The sequence below is a fragment of the Anabrus simplex genome, chromosome 1 (assembly GCF_040414725.1).
Source record: "Anabrus simplex isolate iqAnaSimp1 chromosome 1, ASM4041472v1, whole genome shotgun sequence".
Lineage (NCBI taxonomy): Eukaryota > Metazoa > Arthropoda > Insecta > Orthoptera > Tettigoniidae > Anabrus > Anabrus simplex.
In genome coordinates this window covers 1,309,378,102-1,309,400,834 of record NC_090265.1, presented here as the reverse complement: position 1 = coordinate 1,309,400,834, position 22,733 = coordinate 1,309,378,102, and the positions used below count along the sequence as shown (strand labels likewise).

Genomic DNA, 22,733 nt, shown 5'->3' with positions numbered 1-22,733 from the left:
CCTATAATCAGATTTTTGGTCTGGAGTTCCTTAGAAATATCATTTGGAAAAGTCTTCTCCTCAATTACATGTTCGACTTACCTGCATAAACCCTTTATACTGCAATCAAGATCCAGGATTATTACTTTTGAGAAACATAGGATTCATTACAGTAATTACAAATTCCTGTTATGACGTTTACTCTTTGATTACAACTTCCTCATGCGCCCAAAGTTCAAACGAATTAATATATATTTTAATGAAATTCAAGATATTTATATTGGATATCTTCCCGGTATTAAATTTTCAACCGACAGACGCTATGTATATCTTCGAACTGCGAACTCCGATCAGCTGTCGGCATTGAAAACAAACGACCCTCGCTCTCAGATTTGATATGAAACACATATTCTCCGTCAAGCGTAACTGGTCTACAAGAATGAAATCTTCGACTTCGCAAATAGAATTAAAATACGATATTCCTGACCAAACATATTTTACTTTTAAATGTCCTTTAATAATTGTACACGTCGCAAATTAATACCTGCGTGGATTCTCTCGCACCTTTCCATCCCAAACATTATACAAAATCTTCCTCGGACTCACATAAAATCCCGGCATCATTACAGGCTTCCTCTCACCTGATTCGCAAATCCTGTCTCCACTCATACGGCAAATCAAAACTCTTGCCTCAAACTCGACGACTCTCACTGACAAAAGAACTGGAATAATAATACTTAGAATCCACAATGTATAATTACGCACCAATACTTTAATAACGAACAACTTCGCATAAAATGATCTCGATTTTTTTTAAAACTGGATTTTCACAAAAAATGACTGACAAACTTTACTGTTATTTATTGTCAGTCAGACACAGTTTAAACGGACATTGAATAGTATTACACTTCGTGACAAATATTCAACTGTCTGCATTACTGAACACGACAGCGCGCTTAAACCCGATTGAAAATGGGTAACCACGGAATTCTTACACCAATTCCATCAAAATTCAAACAGAAAAATGTTACGTCAGATAAAACATCTTAATTTGACATCACAAAATATAGGCAATAAATTCACGGAAATGGCGATTTACTTTGGACGTGATATTACTTCTTAACCCTCACTAATAACTTTTACATCATGTTACACGGCGCTCATAATACTTTAAAAATATATTCAAGCAGAAAATAAAACAAATAACCTTTCGTCATATTTCTGACATTCATAAGAACATATGGGTGGCCAACTGCGTCATAAATGCTCGTTACAAATACATACATGTTTGACATCATAAAACAAGGTATAGTAGGTGGTAAGATGGCATTTCACCTACCTTAACCGTACGTCAGCTTCCATTTTTGGGCTCACCACTAACCATCCTAATATTATTTATTCATTGTTACACTTCTGGTTTCAAATTTGGTTTCAGTCATGTTTCCCGAAAAATAAAGCATAAAAAAAGAAATGCCCTTCACTTGGTGTTTCGTTGATCGAACTGGACTGATTGTATTTGTAGCCCGCACAAGATTTACTTCTCTTTACAACACAATATTAAAAAATTACAAAAAGCATTTCGGTATCTGGACAGTCTTTTTATCAGATTACTTTTGCTATGAACGCTATCCCCACTTGGAGTCAAGACTCAGCCACATCGACAAAATCTAGGTTTTTAGGACTTAGTCTAGTTCTTGACGATCGATTTATTCAACAGTTCAACCCTCTCTCTCACGCTTCAATGATACAAATGCAGGGGTTTCAATATGGCGTCCCTTCATATTTTATAAGCGCTATCCTCTCTCTCCAGGTATTTCTCCCTTGCCGCCAAGAAATTTGCATACTTTTTCCGACTTAGTGGAACTGTATTTAAAACGGTTTTTTGCTGTAACCACGTACTTGCTAACTTGCTAGCGGCAGTGTTCATGAACATTTAAAAATTATTCTTACCGAATTAACTTGTTAAATGACCTCATTTTATAGGCACTATTTTCTGACGACTATGCGTGGGTAAAATAGACATGCGCATCCTTCCTAACATATTCATCGAATTGGCTCAGCAGTCTCAAATCTGTCTTACTAAAGACCAATTGTCTTAAAGATAAATACAGGACATTCATTATACTGCGTTCACTACTAATTCTTTTATTTAAATATACTTATTCAACCTAAACTTTCTTCTGTATCCATCCACTTTGACACGTGCGGATGACGTCACATATCATAGCGTGGGAAGGAAGGTAGCCACCCCCATTGCCACGTTTCGTCTCTGAGATATATAAAAAATTCGAGCTTCTAATTACAATTGACATGGGTCCTTCTGTGGTAACTTTAAGATTTAAAAATCCTTTGGGCACAAAGGTCATGGGTTCAATATTTGGTAACTAAATGTCTAGAAAACAAAGCAAAGTCATCTCCGTACAGGCCATGAAGGCCCTGGAAGTGGTGGAAGGTAAAGGCTTCCACTATCCGTAACCTCGGCACAAGATGGGGTAGAGTGGGTAGCTCTACGCCCGACCGCCTTTGCCCCCAGGAATTAACCTGGTACTCATTTTTTGTGTAGGCTGGGTGAACCTCAGGGCCATATGCACCTCCGGAAGTGGAAATCTCATTTCTTAAATTTTACAACTTCCTGACGGGGATTCGAACCCACGTCCTTCCGGGCGAACCGAGTACGCTTTTACTGCCTCGGCCAGGCAGCCCCTAAATGTCTAGAATAATGTCGATAAGTGGAATAATATTAAAAAGAAGCAACATGAATAAATGTATATGAGGAAGCATGCAGTTAGTTGTGGTTTTGAGGAACGGCAGGGAAGACGCCCATTAATTCTAATGAAAAAACTCCTGGTTTTCTTCATTGGAAGAATGACTCCTTACTTTGACAATAGAATACCGGGTAACGATCTGAAAGTAATAAGTGAAGGAAAGAACCTGATGAAAACAGAGATGAAAGTACATGGGAAAAATAGGTTTATTTTATTAATAATACCGTTTTATTATCATATGAGGATTTATTTAGTCAGAAATAGCTACGGTCATCTCAATACAGTTTTAGTACACGCCTCCAAGTCATACTTCAGAGACGTTGGAATAGCTAAACCAGTGCTATGTCAACAAACACAGCTCCCTAAAAAGTATGTTTCGTTTGTATTGCACAGCGCATTTTTCACAAATATCAAGTTTAAGTGCTTTATATCTTGATACACAGTCCATAAAACTCGATGGAAGAAGTTTATTGCCTCCAAGATGCCGTAAATTTTGTAGTGAATAGAGGCTGCAGTAACAATACAAGAAACATCTCCCCTTAAGGGAGCTATTAATATCGACGGCAGAGCCAGGTTCCTATAGTTCAAGTGTGAGAAGCATGGGCTGTTTCAGGCTCCCTTGTGACTAGAAATATGGATGAAATTCATTCTACAATTAGAACTAGCTGGTGTATTTAATTAAATTAAAATATATTGATTCATTTCGAACTGTGGACAAATTAGTAAGCTGTAATCAAAGTGTAAACTTCATACCAGGAAAATGTAATTAATAAATCTTATATTTCTCATAAGTAAAATTATTGAGCACTTTTATAGTAATTATGGATCTGAAGTAAATATCAATTCTCTTTTGTATGGTTACACATTTATGGGACATTTACTGAAAGTTTTACTGAGGTCTAGGTCATTAAAATATCCACATTTTAGTTTATTGTTTAATTGTTCGTTTTTATTAATGAGGATGCGAGACTGAGTTCCCGTTTGCAAGTTCAAATTTGGTTTACGAATATGGGTTCTCTACCATATAAATGTCAATAGGACACATAGAAACTGAAATCATTTTTGCACTCACATTTCTTCCCTTTATCTCAAAGTTACAGTTCCATAAATACATGGACGATTGCTGTGACAATTCTATACTCAGTCCTTTTATGGATATCTGGTCTTCCAGAGATCATTTTACACGAAGTTAAGAATCTTGCCATTGGTGTGAGAGGGTAGGGGAGGCATGAATGTTCCAACACGGTGGTATGAATTGTAGTCACCTCTTCTAACTGGAAACTAGTTTTATTTCTGGAACAGTATTTACATACTGCAGATTAAATAATTCTGTCTTCTGTAAATCCCCATATACTGTCTTCACTTATGTTGTTCATTAATGATACACTGTTGTAACTCGTTAGTAGTCATGGCACTATTATCATTAACAAACACGTTATAATTGCTACATATTTCTGGGCAGTGTCTGTATAGACGTATAGCAAGGGAGTAGAATGAAATAATGCTTTACATAACAACAATTACATGATAAAAGAAATGATTAGAAATGTTCATAATAAGGAAAGGAATTGTAAATTCACAGGCAACTCCAGTATTTCCAATACTACGATTCACAGTGGAATGAGTGGTACAAGCGTTACTTTCGAACTATAACACTATCACATAAATATGTAGACAATTTTAAAGATATTTAACTAGTTGAAGCATCCTAACTTTCTCAGAAAAAGATGTACGGATGCCAGAGGTAATGCATTCCAATGACCAATTTCCCGATTAATTGTTATTTTTCTGAACAGGAGGTACTGCAACTGGAGATGAGAGACATCCGGTGTATAGGAGATAAGGGGAACGTAAACTGATTCCCGTTTACCACCATATGTGAGAATATCTGCCTCACTGACGACGAACACGCTCTCCTACTTGATGGAGTGTCATGTTTCTGAGAGTTTGAGGCACATAGGTGAGCGTATCCGTCCCCATCAGCGGCTTGTCGTGGCGTACTTGTTTCCCAGCTCTCTCTGCTCCTCCGCATATTTGAAGTTTCATCGATTTTTTTATTATTACTGATTTGAATGTTTTATATTCCGAGAAGGGATTATGATTATTGGTAATTCAATAGTGAAGCTGAAATCGGTATAAATCTGAGAAATGTAGAATGAGGGACGTTCTGATGGTGATTGCTCCAATTAAAACCACAGGTCAGCCCAAATCCAGAAATCAAGGATAACACCAGAAAGGTCAACAGAGCCAAAAAAGAGCTAGTCAATAAACAACCCATGTTAGTACAATAATTGCGGTAGTAAATTTGAAATCAGTACAAATCTAAGAAGTTTATCGAAGAGTGGCAGATAGAAATAGCACCATGAATAACTTGATCCATAACAGAATTATTTCAGTAACAGACACTACTTACTTACTTTCAGTTCTACTAAAAAATAGTGTTAAGAGCAGAATTAGCAGAATTAGACAAGAGGAGCAGGCTCTGGGTCAATTTAATGGCAGTAATGCAGACATAAAACCTTCAGCTGGATGCGATAGTACACGGCGGTCTTGAAGATCAGGGCTGAGAGGAAGGTGCGTGTGCAGACTTTTTTCCAGGATATTTCGCTAAGCGCTACGGCACGCCATTCCGTTATAAATGTACATGGAGCAGACGATGCGGACTCACTTTTTCTTTAGACAAGCTTGGATTGTTTTTATTGACATTAGGACGCGTAAACATTCAATTTTCTTCGGTGTCACCCAAGAATCTGGCCAAAGTTATAGACGTATCATATCAAAAAACAAAATAAAAAATGCATTGCATGAATAGGTGTGTTATTACATTTGACCGCAGACAACCCAGCTGATGGTATACAGAGTATATATTAATTTTACCTCTGTGGATCAGTGGTAGAGTGTCGGCCTCCGGATCCCAAGATAGCGGGCTCAAACTCGGCAGAGGTAGTCGGATTTTTGAAGGGCGGAAAAAAGTCCATTCGTCACTCCATGTCGTACGACGTCGGCAGGTACAAGATCCCTGGTAACACATTTGGTGTTTACCCGATAAAATCAATTTAAAAAACAGTCATTGACGCCCAAGAGGGTTCCGGTACAGTGAAACGGAACGTCGAAATTGAACAGCAGACTGCCAGATGGCGTCAAATGGAAATGTCTGCATACGGCAGCTGAGGCCATACGATTATTATTATTATTATTATTATTATTATTATTATTATTATTATTATTATTATTATTATTATTATTATTATTATTATTACAGAAAGAAATCAGGGATGCTCTTTGTGTTATGTTAAGAACGATGGCGTAATCGAATTGGCAAAGAAAAATTTTATTTTTGAGAAAATGGGTTTAATTTGTAACTTCCGGGCACATGATTCAAACTGACGAACTCGCCGTATTTACTCTACCAGAGCGCAAATTGCTGCCCACTGCTGTGCTCCAGAGGCGGAAGGGAAGGGAGACAGACGGAGACAGAGATAATGCTCGGTACGAAAGCACAAATTTCGTATTCGTTTATCGCATTCGCCTCTCAGTCTCTGTAGGCAGTGTACAATTCGTTATGTCCGTATTGGCTATCACGTCTGCGGTGTAAATTGGTGAGAATGGCTCCGTTTCGGTACACCAACGAAGAAATGGTTGATAAACACCTATCCTATGGCGTAGTAAATGGCAACGGGAGAGAAGCGTCTGGAATCCCAATCGCCGCTAGCCATTCAACCTTCGTGTCCATATGCAGGTAACTGCGTCGTGATGGAGGGTGGAAATTAACCCTATTGTGACAGTAGTGAGGACATTTCATCATCGATTTAGTGTCAACATTTGCTTCGGCACCGTTGGTGACTACTTACTTGGGTAGTATGTCCTTCCGTTTCTCGGTAGAATCACGGCCTGGATTATTGGAAGATGTTCCTCTGGGTGTTCGGATATGTAATAATGGGGCTCCGCCGAATTTCACCCACCGTGTAACGCAGCACTCAAATGGTCACTATCCAGGGAGGTGGATAGGCTGTGGTGGGCCAGTTAAATGGCCTCCGCGTTCTGCCACTTTAACTCACACGTACTTTTCTTGTTACGTGCGGATTGAAGTAGAAGGAGGGGGAATATCGAATATTTACTGGAGTCAAGATATTGGGCGTATTGTTTCTTTCATTGAGTATTGTACCCGCTCAAAGCCTGAGTCCCAACCAGCATTTATCCCAGGGGATGTTACGGTCGGAATCTATCGCAAAAAAATAAACCTCATCAACAAAATTTATGAAGATATAAGATCTCCAATGAAATATATGGGCGCCATCTGATCAGAACTACAGGGTTGAACGGGACACTATACTCATTAACTTTGAGGCTCATCATAAAAACACACAAAAATACTTTAAATCAGATCAAAGGGAAAATTTGGAAGGCTCCGTCCTAGGAATGGGGACGGATATTTAAACGGACATCAAGGGTTTACTGTTCTACAAGAACAAGCACCTGGAACTTTTTCCTTGCAAATCTAAAGGAGCGTTTTATTTAAGTTAAAAAATGAAGCCTCTTGTTACGTGCGGATTGAAGTAGAAGGAGGGGGAATATCGAATATTTACTGGAGTCAAGATATTGGGCGTATTGTTTCTTTCGTTCAGTATTGTACCCGCAAAAATTCGTTGACCCTTATTTTGCCGATAATTTGGCAAATAATCCCTGAAAATGTCACATTAATATTTAAGTAATAATAATAATAACGTTAACGTTTCCACCTTTTCAATACTAAAATATATTCACAAAATTATAAATTACACGGTACTAGTTTCGACCCATCTAGGGGTCATCATCAGCCGTATTGGAGCAAAGATCATTTTTGGCGAAATCCTAAGAAAATGTTATTTTAAAGAATAACAAGTGAAATGAGATGTTATTATGGTAATAGTTAATAATACAAGGAATATATATACTAAGAGGTTTTTAACAAAGAATAAAGTATAAATGGGGTGTTGTAAAAATTATGATCATGGAAATCAGTAAGTTCTTGTATTGAAATGACATATATAAAAAATTATATATGGCTTAGGAAGAGGGCTTAAGGTGGGGCTGAAGGGTGCGGGAGAAAGTGTAATTTTCTTGGAAAAGTACCTTTGATTAAATTTAGGATTGAGTTTAGGTTAGCTGCATTATTGTTTCTGAGGAAAGTGATAAATAGATCGAAGAGTATGTTGGGTTTCTCTGAGATTTCATTGAGATTGAGACTGGTATTAAAGTATTGGTCTAGGTGTAAGTAGTAATTTTTCAATATGTTGAGTAAAGGGCCCTTGTTTGCTAATACGAGGATGTCCATGTCTTGTTCAATATTGGTGAAATTATGGTTATAATCTTGCATGTGTTGGCCGATGGCTGAATACCTGTTGTATTTCATTGCGTTAGTGTGCTCGTGGTATGTACCACCTGTAAAAAAACCTACATCGGGCAGACCGGGAGAAACTTCATTATCAGATACCCCTAGATGGGTCGAAACTAGTACCGTGTAATTTATAATTTTGTGAATATATTTTAGTATTGAAAAGGTGGAAACGTTTACGTTATTATTATTATTATTATTATATATTATTCTCAGTTCAATACGGACCAAAAACATGAAATTCATAAACATTAATATTTTACACTTTTGACCACCTATCCACTTGGGTGGTGGAACCGTTGATTTCTGAGGATTGCAATTCGACCCTCGTGAACACAGTGACCATTTATGGTCATGGATCAATAACTGTTGGCCAGGTGAGCGCGATCACTTGAATCATATCACCGCCTTCGCCTTTAATGAGATGAGACCAACCCGGGATAATACAAAAATCTCCCAGGGTTCCTAACCAAGATATGCTTTCCTTAAGTGAAACAAACGACAAAGGGACTCTAACCTAATGGTCCAGAGGTAGGAATTTGCCATCATATTAAAATAACAAATTTAACTTATTATTTACAACAACTGGATATTACTACGCTATTTCGCCAGCTGACTTCCCTAGTATCAGTCAACATCATCATCCGAAATAATTAAATATATTTGAATTTTATTATTGTTATTGTTATTATTATTATTATTATTATTATTATTAGTGGAGATCATCCTTTTCGTAACACTTAATCATCATTGATTTAATATTTCAATTTCATTTTCACCATTATTATTATTCTCAGAAATAATATAAAAAATTCTTATTCTTAATCTTCTTCAATTTATTATTTTTATTATTATTATTAATTATTTTCACTTGCTACACTGCAGTCAACTGTTATTATGTTTAATGCATGACCCTTTATAATTTCGGTCTAGTTTGGCACTAATCAATCAATTAAAGCATGATTTACTTGGAGTGTTATTATTATTATTAATTAGAAATTTCATTTTTAATTTCCAATCTTTAAATTTTAGTCACATATGTTAAATCCCAATATGAACCATATTATTATTATTATTAATTTGAAATTTAATTTTTAATTTCCAATCTTTAAACTTTAGTCACATATGTTAAATCCCAATATGAACCAGCAAGATCCGATTTCACATCGGTCGGGACACAATAACGGTATACGAAACCGCAACCTTATTTGCGTACTGCCGTTCATTTATGGGAACGGAATGTCCTCTCAAGACAAATCTCAAATCCCATGACACCTTGCATCTGGGAATATCCACCCAATCTCTGCAAGTGATAATTATTCTCTTTTTCATTTGAAGTCCATTTATTCCACTGGAAATCTTCAAAACATTTAATTCACTAATTAATCCTCGGCGCGTGGACTCTTCTGCCACTCATAACACCGGAATCGGCATATTATATCGACATAGGCCTCGGGATTCATCTATTTCCTCAATTTCATCTCATGCCAGTTTTTGTCCCGCACGAATTCCAACATCAAAAATGGGCTGAAACCACTCTGGGCTTCACCATAGCGTGACCATAATATACATGTGCCCCTATCGCTTCTAAACAAATATTTATGATTATTATTACGTTAAATCAACAATTAATGTTAAAATCAAATTTACTGCTCGAATTAAAGTCTTCCACGCCACGTGTTATCTCCACATTTAAATTACCTTAACTTGCAATCATTCTATCAAACTAAGCCCGTGCCATTATTCACAAAGCATTATTATTAAACACTCATTTACACATTACCCGGGTTCACTTATCACTCCAATACTTCTACTGATTATTATATTTCTGTCCATTGGCAAAACTTCGCAGCACAAATAATCATTGATATTTACAGACAATCCAATGGACTTCATTCCGTCCCACAACAATTAAGTTCACTGGCAACCCTCTACCTCTGGATAATCTTACAACATGCCTTAATATCTATAAAGTTTATGATAACTGAAAACGCATTTGAGCACTTCTAAAATGAATATTAATTTTATCCTTACGTGAAACGTGCTCCTATACAATCACGAAGACTTCAAGCACTTGAACAAACAAATCAACCCTAATCTACTATATTCAATAATCAGAATTATGATGAGTGCTTGATCTAATAATGCACATATTAATTTGCCCCTTTGTCTACCTATCTCTGAATTTACACGAGGCAGGAGGCGGCTCTTATAAAGATCAAGTTACCTTTATGAAAGAATATGGTTCCCTCCCGTTAACGTTGGCAATCTACAAATTTATAATGATGGGGTACTCATCTGTGCCTTGTTGTTTGCCAAACCGGACGAGGAGCACGGGCCCCGTCCAGTTTAGCACTGCATTTTACTGGTTTTCATGCCAGCTTGAAGAGGTAATCCTTGACACTTTTCAATATTACACATTTTCAAATTTTAGAAAAACAAATAACTTTTTACACTTGGAATGTTTTCTACTCTAAATTTAACACAGACATGTTTACACTATTGGATTTTTATCTAGCCCACTTAATGTAAATTTACATTCTTCATTCCTTCCCCGGGCACTAAGGAACATGGGATTCATCGGTATCACCTTCAACGGCCCGGCGCGCACTGGAGATTCCGACCCGGCACTTCCGTGTCTGTTTGCGTTTCTTTCGTCTCACGTTCACGTGGCTGACCAGGTATCAGTTAGTAATCGACTGTTCACTGGTGAAATTACGTCGAACACCCGCGACCGTTCTCACTTAACGTATACTATTCTCGACATATAATCTCGCATTCCTACCCGTAGGTTTCGATTTAATGAGTTCCGTAAATGTTCGAACTCCTGATAGTAGACAGTTCAAGTCTGTAACTCGTACTAATTAACATCCTGGATCACTGTGCTACCTAACATAATAGCACCTTAAACAATATATCACGAGTGAGTACACACACTGGCGTTGTAACAGCTCGATCAATTCTTCACGATTAAGTACGCCCACTGGCGTAGTAACAACTCGAACAATTCTTCACGAGTAAGTCTTCCGTCGCCACCACCATTTATTTATATGAATCTCACCCCTTCTCCGAGTTCACGAGAGGTCACCTTAGAGTAAGCAGTTCCAATATCCTCATACGAGTATTTGCGAGCCAGCCAGTGGCTGAAACTTTGGATCCACTGATGTAATAATATCATTATAGCTTCTATGCCAATTCTCAACTAATTTCGTTCGCTGGTAATTAATATAATTGTGAATTTAGCTCCCGTATTCTGGGCAGGAAATTTCGCGCCGTTTGTAGCGTCTCTTGCCTGCAGCCAATCGGCGAATAGTGTCCATGAATTCTCAGAATTACGCCAATCAATCTCCCTCAATTAATAACTCTTAATAATTTTTAATATATAGTTAGGCTTCTAAATTTCACCTTATCTCGAATTTATAATCCATCTCCTTCTATAAATTTAATCCGTGGAGATACCTTTGATAGTGATTCTTACAATACGAAGTTGATGTGACTGCTTCTCCCCGACGAATTTTACTATTGGCCCAAGCTACGCGGGACTGAGAAATTTCATTTTTTTAATGTACCAACTGTGCGCCCAGCACTCGGCTGATACACTGGCGTTCCCCTGACGTCATTTCCAGAAATTTTGCTGACCGTCCTTTCGTTGTTCATACTATCACATCGCCCGCGGCTATATTACTTTCCACTGACTCGGAAATAACCCTGCCTTTCTCTTTCCAACTCGGCACAATTTCTGAGAAAACTAATTCTGCTGGCCATTGTATTTCCTAATCTGTAGTGGAGACATCAGTCTGTGGTAGGTTTCACAATACCATTCGAATTGCCCCGTACTTACAATATATACAGTGAGAGATACTTGCTTATGAATATGAAATATGTATTCCTCAATAATTAATTACTATTGAATGACGCAGCTAACATCCCCACCAGGGTGCAGTACGGTATTTCATTCCTTTTACTATGTTTTGAGTAAAATAATGCATGATTGTGGAGTGGCAGCGTTGCACCTTCACGCATGTTAAATAATCACATAAATTGGATTGTAAATAAAGGGTATAGATCTCTGCACATGGTTATGAGGGTGTTTAGGGGTTGTAGTAAGGATATAACGGAGAAGGCATATGTTTCTGGTAAGATCCCAACTAGAGAAAGGTCCAGAGAACGGGACCCTCACCATGATTATTTGTTTCAAGAACTGGAAAAATACCAAAGTAAAGCAGCTCGATTTGTTCTGGGTGTTTTCGAACAAAAGAGTAGCGTTACAAAAATGTTGCAAAGTTTGGGCTGGGAAGACTTGGGAGAAATAAGAAGAGCTCCTCGTCTAAGTTCTGATTGCCGTAAAGAATGATATCTGGGATATGGTACAGCACTCCTTGTTATACACAACGCTACAACAATACTAATTCAATGTCGTTAAAACTTCCTATTTCAGTAGACCTCGTTCTCCTGTGCTATATATTAGAGGGTTCAATTACGTCTTAATTCGGTGACATTTGATGTAATTAAATGCAGCAACTCCATGTCGTTAGCTTTTAGCATTGTAGATAACCCCTGTGGAAAAAAGTTCCGATATTATGGTGTCTTAAAAATGTGTATTTGACTTTTAAAATATTTATATAATTTCCTACTGAGTTTCAAGGAAATTGTAATAACCTATTTAACATGATTGAACGAATTAGTTCTAAACTAGACTGCTCCTTTTTGTCAAAGCATTGCCCCTTCGAAAGTTATAGAACATAACTTGCTGTTATGGCGTCGACACAAAAAATAACAGTTTTGGCATTTTTAATAAATAAGAGTTTATGTTATTTTTCATTCAAGAAGTATATAACTGATTAGAGTACAGTCTTATTTCCCTTTTCCACTAGATTTTAGGATATAATGAGATTGCTATTTAGTGGTCCATGTAAGTACACACAAATTGTCTAGTAACCCATGGAACTATCCTTTTAAACTGGCGTGTATATTTGTAACTAATTAAAACTAGAATCGGACAGGTAGTTACTGAGTTACTACCCCTGGCATTCACTTGGGTTGTGTAAAGATAACATGAAAATTAATTCCAGGGTAGTGAACAGTGGAATTCGAATCCAGTTTCATTCTCAATGATACTCATGAGGTCACAGTTTCTAATCTCCACTTCATAATATATATTCCTTGTGACAGAAAAAGGAATCGAACGTAGGTCCATCGGTCCCTGAGACTATAGTGTTGATACACATATACGCAATCAGTATTTAAATACAGGTCTGGTAAAGTTGTTCTGTGCTTTTAAATTAAACAATACAATATCAATTGCCTACAGTATGATTGGGGAAGCGACGAGTAGTTACAATCATTACGTCCGCCAAATGTCACCTAGAATCGAACTATTGAACTCTGCATCACTGTCCCTAACATTATATACATGTTAGCACGCTCAAGTATGACAAGGAGGGAAAGTTCGTGTAATTAACAACCGAATAGCAGATCTCTAAATTTTTCAAACAAATTCAACACATTTTATTAATACTGTAATTTTCGTGGCATTTCAGAAACTTTATCATCTCTAATAGTGTTACCTTTTAAACTAAGGGTCAAGTGAAGAATTCTGACAGTTAGTCTTCTACAGCATGTGTTTTGCTTTAATGTTTGCCATTCACAACTAGGGCAACATGTTCAGGTTGTATCGCTTCGTTAAACCAAAATAACGAAACAAAACCTCCTGACAGTGGCTGTCCTCATGGCATGTCAAACATTCTGTCAATACACTGGTGGATGAGTCTGTTTCAGCTTCGTCATTATTAGGATTGTTAAACAGAACTACAGTGGTTTCTCTAATTGGTGATCACGGGGCAACAATTTCATTTTATACAATTTAATTTGGCAAGGCTTTGTTGGGTGGTGTTCAAAATGCTCTTTCGAAACGGTGTCTGGGTTAAGGAACAGAAAATATTCTGAATGACAATTTGGTTGTTTTAATTATAATAATAAGTGATGACTAACAGCTTTCGCCAAGTTTACAGTAAGCAAAAATCGCAATGCTTACTTACACCTGAAACCTTTCAAAGACTAGTTGTCAACAAAGATGTGTTGGAGAGACACGTCACGGTTCTTGCTACAACAGACAAACTCCATGGCTGTACAGTTGTAATAGGCCGCGTGGCCTACTAAGTGGTCAGTTCTTATCTGGAAAGCCTGCAGATTCGGAGGTGACGCGGGGTCAATGTGACAAACCCTCTAGGCCCATATTCTTGGAGTTCTAGACCGGGAGAGCTGTCTCACTGTCAGATAGCTCCTCAATTGTAATCACGTAGGCTGACTGGACCTCAAACCATCCCTCAGGTTCAGGTAGAAATCCCTCGTCTTACCGGGAATCGAACCCAAGGCCTCCGGCTAAGAGGCGGGCTCGCTACCCGTAGACGTCACGGCCGACCTAATTCCTTCAAGAAAAGAGTGAAATAGTACCGACATAAAGGTAAAACAAATGAAGAATAATTACAAGTCCGGATATCATTCACCTTTACGTCCGTCTATATGGCTGAGTAGTCAGAGTCTTGAGCTATTGGTTCGATTCTCGGCTGGATCTTGTGATTTAAATCGTAAAGGTTTAATTCCTTTGGCTCGAAGATAAGGTTTCATGCTGTTCCCGACATTCGTGTAACTCACACACTACACATTAGACCATCCTCAACCGGGCGAGTTGGCCGTGCGCGTAGAGGCGCGCGGCTGTGAGCTTGCATCCGGGAGATAGTAGGTTCGAATCCCACTATCGGCAGCCCTGAAGATGGTTTTCCGTGGTTTCCCATTTTCACACCAGGCAAATGCTTGGGCTGTACCTTAATTAAGGCCACGGCCACTTCCTTCCAACTCCTAAGCCTTTCCTATCCCATCGTCGCCATAAGACCTATCTGTGTCGGTGCGACGCAAAGCCCCTAGCAAAAAAAAAAAAGAAGACCATCCTCCAGCACTATAACGAGCAATTTCCCGTAAATAAGACTTCGTTTCTCTAACCGGAGGGTCTGCTTTCTCTCCCATAATTCATAATTATATCCTTATTTAATTCCCCTTCCATCACAGTTCCAAACCAAGCCCATCTTATGGCCAAAGAGTGGACGTTACCCACTAGGTGGTCTTGCCCACTCATCAGGGGGGGGGGGAATAAAAAAATCATGTGAACAAGACACTACTTACTTGGTAAGTAAGATAGCAGCGTCGACGTTGAACCGGTTGCGTAACGCAATTAAAGAAAAGCGGTGGGGAACATTGAGCGCCGGTGTGATTTTGTTGCACGATAACGCAACACCTGACACGGCCCGCCAAACGTCAGAACTGCTGTAGCGATTCAAGTGGGAGGTATGGCAACATGCTCCATACAGTTCAGACTTAACGCCATTCGATTATCGTGTGTTCGGTAAGCTGAGAAAGGATCTCAGTGAACGACGATTCCGAAACCATGAGTATGTGAAAGCAGCTGTCTCCAGGTGGTTACATAGCGCTGGAGGTGGTTTCTATGCATCCAGAATCGAAACGTTGGTTGACCGTTCTGAGAAATGTTTACAGTCACTTGGGTACTATGTGGAAAGGGGAACTTACATTCCATGTTGTCATAGCCGTGTTGTCTATGTGTAGATGGTTTCATAAGTTCTGGATTAGTGTACTACTACTTTATACATCAATGAAATAAAAACTGCCTCATCAGATGAATAATTACGCTCTTTATTATAAACTAGGTAGCAATTTAGCCGTCATTCACTACTGTATGTTGTAGGAATTTCTACGTAAGGCAGTGGCGGCGCGTTCTATATGTTCAGTGGTTCAGTGAACCCCCTAGAAATAGATAAGTCTAGGTAAAATGATTTATCAGAGCCTATTCCTTAAATTTGCTCTGTATATCAGCGCGCGTAGCGGTATTTTTGACATCAACACTCGGTTGCTCTCCGGAACCAGCGAAGAGGTTCAATTTCAGGTCTGAACGCGCGGGGCCGTGAGACGTAAGGAAGGTGCGCATGGCGAGGGGCTGTGAGGAGCAGGGAAAACATAGCCCAGGAATCGCTGGCAACTGGACCAGCGATAGAAACGAGTTACATCGAGCAGTTCCGAAATTAGCCGAAGCATTGTCAGAGCGCGCGGTTAAAATTTGCCGTATGTGGTAGGTTTTGAAGGGATTTTAATTTGGCGATTTTGCCATTCTGATGTAATTAACCGCAATGAGCCAGAATATTTTGCTAACTACAGTTTGTATAGCATCAATAGGCGTAAGTAGCATAAGTTTATGTAATCAAATGAAACTTTTCATTAGTAATACGTGTTTTATGAAAAGTAAACAGCAAAATACGTCAACAAATAAATAACAGTAGTCTGCCTAACACGTTCTTGAAGTTATTCCTACGTAAGCAACGTCTTCAAAATGAGGGGAAATTGGATCAGCTTAAAGTAATTGCACCTCATATCCTCTGCCTTTCATTCTTCATTGTTTTGGTAACTTCTTCAAGCTGTAGCCGTGTCTCTGCAAAGCAAAGTCATGTTTTTAATCAAGCAATGTCACTATTTTACATATATGTAAACATCAAGTAACAATAATAATCTGAACACCTTATTTTCCACAGCAGTGAACCCCCAGACGTTTTATCCACGCGCCGCCACTGACGTAAGGTATTGTGCACGCAGGAAGTAAGATTATATTATATTGCATGTCTCTTAGCTCTATCCCAGAAACAAAACGGGGAGGATCACATACGTTGTATCTGATGTAAGGTTCGCGTTGGGGAAGTTTTGATGATAACAGCAGGCCACATTTACTATTGCCATTCAAAACGAGTTCTGCAGTTTATATTATAACGGTATAAAACGAAATGGCGTATGGTTTTTAGTGCCGAGAGTGCCCGAGGACATGTTCGGCTCGTCAGCTGCAGGTCTTTTGATTTGACTCCCGTAGGCGACCTGCGCGTTATTATGAGGATGAAATGATGATGAAGACGACACATACACCCAGCCCCCGTGCCAGAGGAATTAACCAATTATGGTTAAAATTCCCGACCCTGCCGGGAATCGAACCCGGGACCCCTGTGACCAAAGGCCAGCATGCTAACCACTTAGCTATGGAATTATAACAGTAAGCTCACTTGACAACTGCCATTCACAATAGAGACGGTTACTATTCATTAAAATGACAGGCTCCTTTTTCCAATCCCAGTTAGAATCAAGTTGGAGAGATTTGATTATAATCGGGAAATGAAACGCTATCTAACGTATATGGGATCGAGAAACGACAAAAAGTCATACGACCAAAGTTGTAGATCTGTCCAAATTGAACGCCGATTGTGCTATATGTTTTGTGATACGACTTACCGTTTAGACACCAATTACCCTGACACGAAGATCCGCACCGTCATTAGAACTGCATTCGTATTTCTATATCATCCGGGTCCAAAATGTTATAGCCTACATTTGAACAGCTTGGAATTTTTGCTCAAATGAAAGTGTGTCCATTTTTCGGGATTAGCACTCGCATACATATGGAGTAATTGAACAATCATTATAAGAAGACCACAAAATGTTTCTTCATTTGATCTTATAAAATTGATTTTCAGTACAATCTATGGATTATATGTGAAACGTCCCTTCATATTAAACAACTTTTGTTATGTACATATTTTCGCTTACTTTTCAAATGACGGAGAAAATTACTATTTTGTTCATGCTCTGCATTGAGTGACCGACAGAACCGGTTGCTGCAACGTCTCTGGCTGCTTGCCAGCTGAGAAGTAAAGAATGCCATTTTCGTCATTTCTGTAAACGCGTGGTTGTTGCTTGAGTAGAAAGCGAGACAGACGTCACGCTACCCTTCTGCGGGATATTTTCGGAATACCATAGGAGGTTACAATCGTCCTCGAATAGTACTAAGGGTGGCTTTTATTATTTGAACAATACCGCGGAGTGCAGCGCATTATTTCACACCGTAGAATGTTTTCTGGCATTTGCAATATTTTTTTACTGTATTTGTTTTTTACTTCCGTTTTCCGCTTCAATTTTTTTGCCTCTTCCTTACCTCTTCAGGCGTAAGTAATAACGCCGAAAGTCATATTCTCTCCTGTTTACCTAAGAATCCTAACACCTAAATTTCTAATCTGTTACCGCTTTCTTATATCCGTAACTTATATCTTCACAATTTGGTGACGGTCATTTCATTTTTCAATACATCCACTTGGTATTTACATATTTGTCCTATGGGGCTGTCCTCAGTTAAAATCATATTTTCTATTAACTTATTTTCAACTTTCTTAATTGTACTACTTGTGGTGGTGACTGTTGTACAAGTACAATAGTCAACTATCCTCTGTATAATACTAAGGGATACGACACGTCGAAAAATGAAGGTATCGGCCAAAGAAAGAGAAGGGCCACAATAGTGTGAAAATGGAAGACTCAATAGGCCTCAGGAACCTAATACCTACCAAGGGAGGTCGGATAGGATACATGAAAGTGAGGAGCCTGGCACAAACAAGTGGAAACAATGACAAGACAGAAAATGGCCCGTGGTCGCCAACCCAAGTTAAGAGCCCCTGGGGCTTTCATGTTCTTGTATAACAATACGATTCACAGATTTTTACCGAAAGTAATGGATTAATTTACGGCTACTAAACGACTATTGCAATTGGATATATGCGAGAACTCAAGCCTGTACATGTTACGTTAAAATTACGTTAAACTGAACATGCTATTTATGATTGCTTCTGACATAAGGTGAGAGGGGAACATTTTACGTAGCTATTTAAGGGACTATTTACATTTTATGAGACGTGCATGTGGACTCTTCGTTCGATGAAAGCCCCGGCACGGCCTGTATATCACGAAGGAAGTACCCTAAATAAATGGAAATAATATTACGGTTCAGTTTTTGGAAGCTTGCGTGTTGGAATAGTTCCTAAGGAAACGTACAAACTTATTATTGCCACGAAAGCGCATTAATGTATGAGGAAATGGCAGCTTTGTAATACATGTGATACATAGTAATCACTCTTCATTGAGCATGATGCACCATTCACAGGATTGATGTAGTAGCACTACTACAGTATTTGATACACTTTAAGAAACATGTGTCCAGAATAGAATGTAAGAGCAGGATTTCACAGCCTAGTTCAACAATCCTCCGCTAGGAAACAGTACAATATACGAGAGTATCTCACCATTTTTCTTACGACCTTATTCCTTAGTGTAAGAAAATTTTAAGTTCTGGTAGAAAGTAATAGGATTGGGAGAAGCCTCCATTCTGCTCTATAGTCACAACACATTCGCTGCACAGTCAACACTACGACACGACAGAAACATGCTATTGTTGAACAGATGCTTACTGTGCAGTCCGCATTCAGTTAATAAAAGAAGGGTAAGAAAGATTTTCGCTATTCCCCGTTCACCCAACACGCGTTCGTAAGGATTCGGGGGGCGATCAAGTTGCTGACTCTCTGGATGGTTGCCACGGGTGATGGCGGGGAGAAGCCATCACTACGGGGAAGTCTGCTGCAGTCGCAGCACTGTACTTGTTAATATCGTCGGGGTGACAGCCGAACTCGACATGAGATCACTACTCCTCAGAACAGGGTTTTTCTTTGTTTGGGGAGTCAGTCTCGAGTGTCGGGAACGTCTAAAACTTCGGGATATTAGCAAATACGCGGGATGAGGTGTGCGTCCGAAAGGATTCCGGGGGCGACAAAGCGTACAGACTAATTGGATGGTCGCCACGGGTGATGGCGGGGAGGAGCTATCACCTCTACGAAAGATTTTGCGTTAAGTCAAGGAAGCAAGACACCCCTATCGTATTTGGTTATGTCCTTGGGGTGACAGCTGAACTTCAAACGAGGTCAAGGACTGTTAATCTGTTTTGAGGATCAGTCTGCATCCGAGTCACGGGGACGACCGAAACCTCGGAGGCATCAGAACATATGTGTTGGGTACGGTGCGTGTCCTAAATGAGACAAAGCGCACCCCTCCACACTCTCCGAATGGTAGTCACCGTTGTAACTTGCTGCATTAGTCAGTTAGGTCAAGACTGAACGAATTCTCCTTGGTTGATTTTTTATGAAAGCCAGGTTAGCGGAGTGGTTAGGTCTTTATAAATTACTTCTTTGACTGCGAGACCGCTGATGTCCTCCAGCTCGCACCTAACTTCCAAATTGGAGTCCGAAAATATTCTGGGGCGGGGGGGGGGGGGCAAGAAAGTAATAAATAAATGCTCTGATTCCCTAGATCATGTCCACTGGTAACGGCGTGGACCACCTTCACAATGAAAACAGATATCAGACTACATTTCTTTGATAGCTTCCAGGAAGATTTGCTGAAAAGTGTTGTGTAAAATGTTTCTTCCTTGGTTCTGATATTTCATTTGGTGTTGGTAGGCTATCTGTATCACTTCGCCACCTGATCCCAACTTCAAACCCCTCTATTGTAGCTGCTGCTGCTGCTGCTACTGCTCATGGATTTTTTACATACTACAAGTGCGACAGATGGACCTAGGAGAAGTTCTACACACTATCTGACAAGAAAGCAGAAATGTGCGCTGAATCGACAAAATGAAGCATGTTTAATTGCTGTGAACAGCTCCAATTGTAAATTTTGATACCAACGAATGGTGATAAAATCTATGCATTTTTTTGTATCCCTATGTTATTCGCTAAATAATATTCAACATCAATGTTCTTAACTGCAGTGTTCTTTAAAATTCAATCTACTGTATATATATAAAATAAGAGTTTTGTCTGTACATTGCTCAAAATTTAAAAAGGATGGTATTTCTGTGTCGGTCATGTCCATAGTAACAAGGAAATGCATTTTTTAATTTTCCGTAATTTCTGTCTGTCTGTCTGTCTGTCTGTCTGTCTGTCTGTCTGTCTGTCTGTCTGTCTGTATGTATGTATGTATGTATGTATGTATGTATGTATGTATGTATGTATGTATGTACACGCATCACGAGAAAATCGCTGAAGAGAATTTAATGAAAATCGGTATGTGAAGTCCGGAAATAAGGTCGCTACAATCTAGGCCATAAATAATATTTTTCACGCTGAGAGAAATGGTAGTTTAGAGGAAGGACTAAAATTTAATTATCAAATATTTATGTTATTAGTGGTCCTATCTTAATGAAAACCGGTATGTAAAGTTCTAAAATAATTTGCTACAATATAAACTATAAATAATCCTATTCACTGTGAAAGAAATGGTAGTTTAGGCGAAGGCCTAAAATTTTATTCGCAAATATTTATGTATTAGTGGTCCTATCTTAATTAAAATAGGTATGCAAAGTCGGCGAATAAGTCGCTACAATATACGCCATAAATAGTCTTATTCACGCTGAGAGAAATGGCAGTTTAGGGGAAGGCGTTAAATTTAATTCTCAAATATTTGTTTTCAGTTGTCCCATCGTAAATAAAATCAGTATGCAAAGTTAAAGTCGGTACAATCTAGGCCATAAATAACTTTATTCACGCTGAGCGAAATGGTGGTTTAGAGGAAGGCCCAAAATGTAATTCTCGAATATTTGTGTTATTAGTGGTCTTATTGACAGTTACATAGTATTAATTTTCCGATCATTTATATCTTGTCCATTTTAACCGTACCGGCTATGATAATGGAGATATTCATGATTATGGATTTTTGTTGCTAAGATCATATCAACGCCGTCACGAGAAAATGGGTAAACAGAATTTAGTGAAAATCGGTATGTAACGTCGGAGAATAAGGAATTAATTTTATAAGACGGCCTATGTTACAGAGTCGAAAGAGAACTGAATGTGAAGGCCTAAAATACAGAAAGCTCATAACATTGATCAACAATAAGAATACATTGACCATTGTTTGTTGTTATTTGCTTTGTGTCTCTGTTTCCATTCATCTCCGATAGATGGGATTTCTGCTATATACCGAGTTTTTTTAATTTTCTCTACGTCGCGTCGACACAGATAGGATTCATGGTGACGATGGGATACGAAAGGGCTAGAAGTCAATCAATCAATCAATCAATCAATCAATCAATCAATCAATCAATCAATCAATCAATCAATCAATCAATCAATCAATCAATCAATCAATCAATCAATCAATCAATCAATCAATCAATCAATCAATCAATCAATCAATCAATCAATCAATCAATCAATCAATCAATCAATCAATCAATCAATCAATCAATCAATCAATCAATCAATCAATCAATCAATCAAACTGATCTGCAGTCGCCCAGGTGGCAGATTCCCTATCTGTTGCTTTCCTAGCCTTTTCCTAAATGATTTCAAAGAAATTGGAAATTTATTGAACATATCCCTTGGTAAGTTATTCCAATCCCTAATTCCCCTTCCTATAAATGAATATTTGCCCCAGTTTGTCCTCTTGAGTTCCAACTTTATCTTCATATTGTGATCTTTCCTACTTTTATAAACGCCATTCAAACTTATTCGTCTACTAATGTCATTCCACGCCATCTCTCCGCTGACAGCTCGAAACATACCACTTAGTCGAGCAGCTCTTTTTCTTTCTCTCAGTTCTTCCCAACCCAAACATTGCAACAATTTTGTAACGCTACTCTTTTGTCGGAAATCACCCAGAACAAATCGAGCTGCTTTACTTTGGATTTTTCC

The 22,733-nt window shown here is 38.6% G+C and overlaps 1 protein-coding gene across 1 annotated transcript in view; it reads right to left on the bottom strand.

Moving 5' to 3' along the window:
* The window catches only part of LOC136858792 (lachesin), a 1,234,732-nt gene that overhangs the window by 284,669 nt on the left and 927,330 nt on the right, over window positions 1–22,733 (bottom strand). The window lies entirely within an intron of this gene.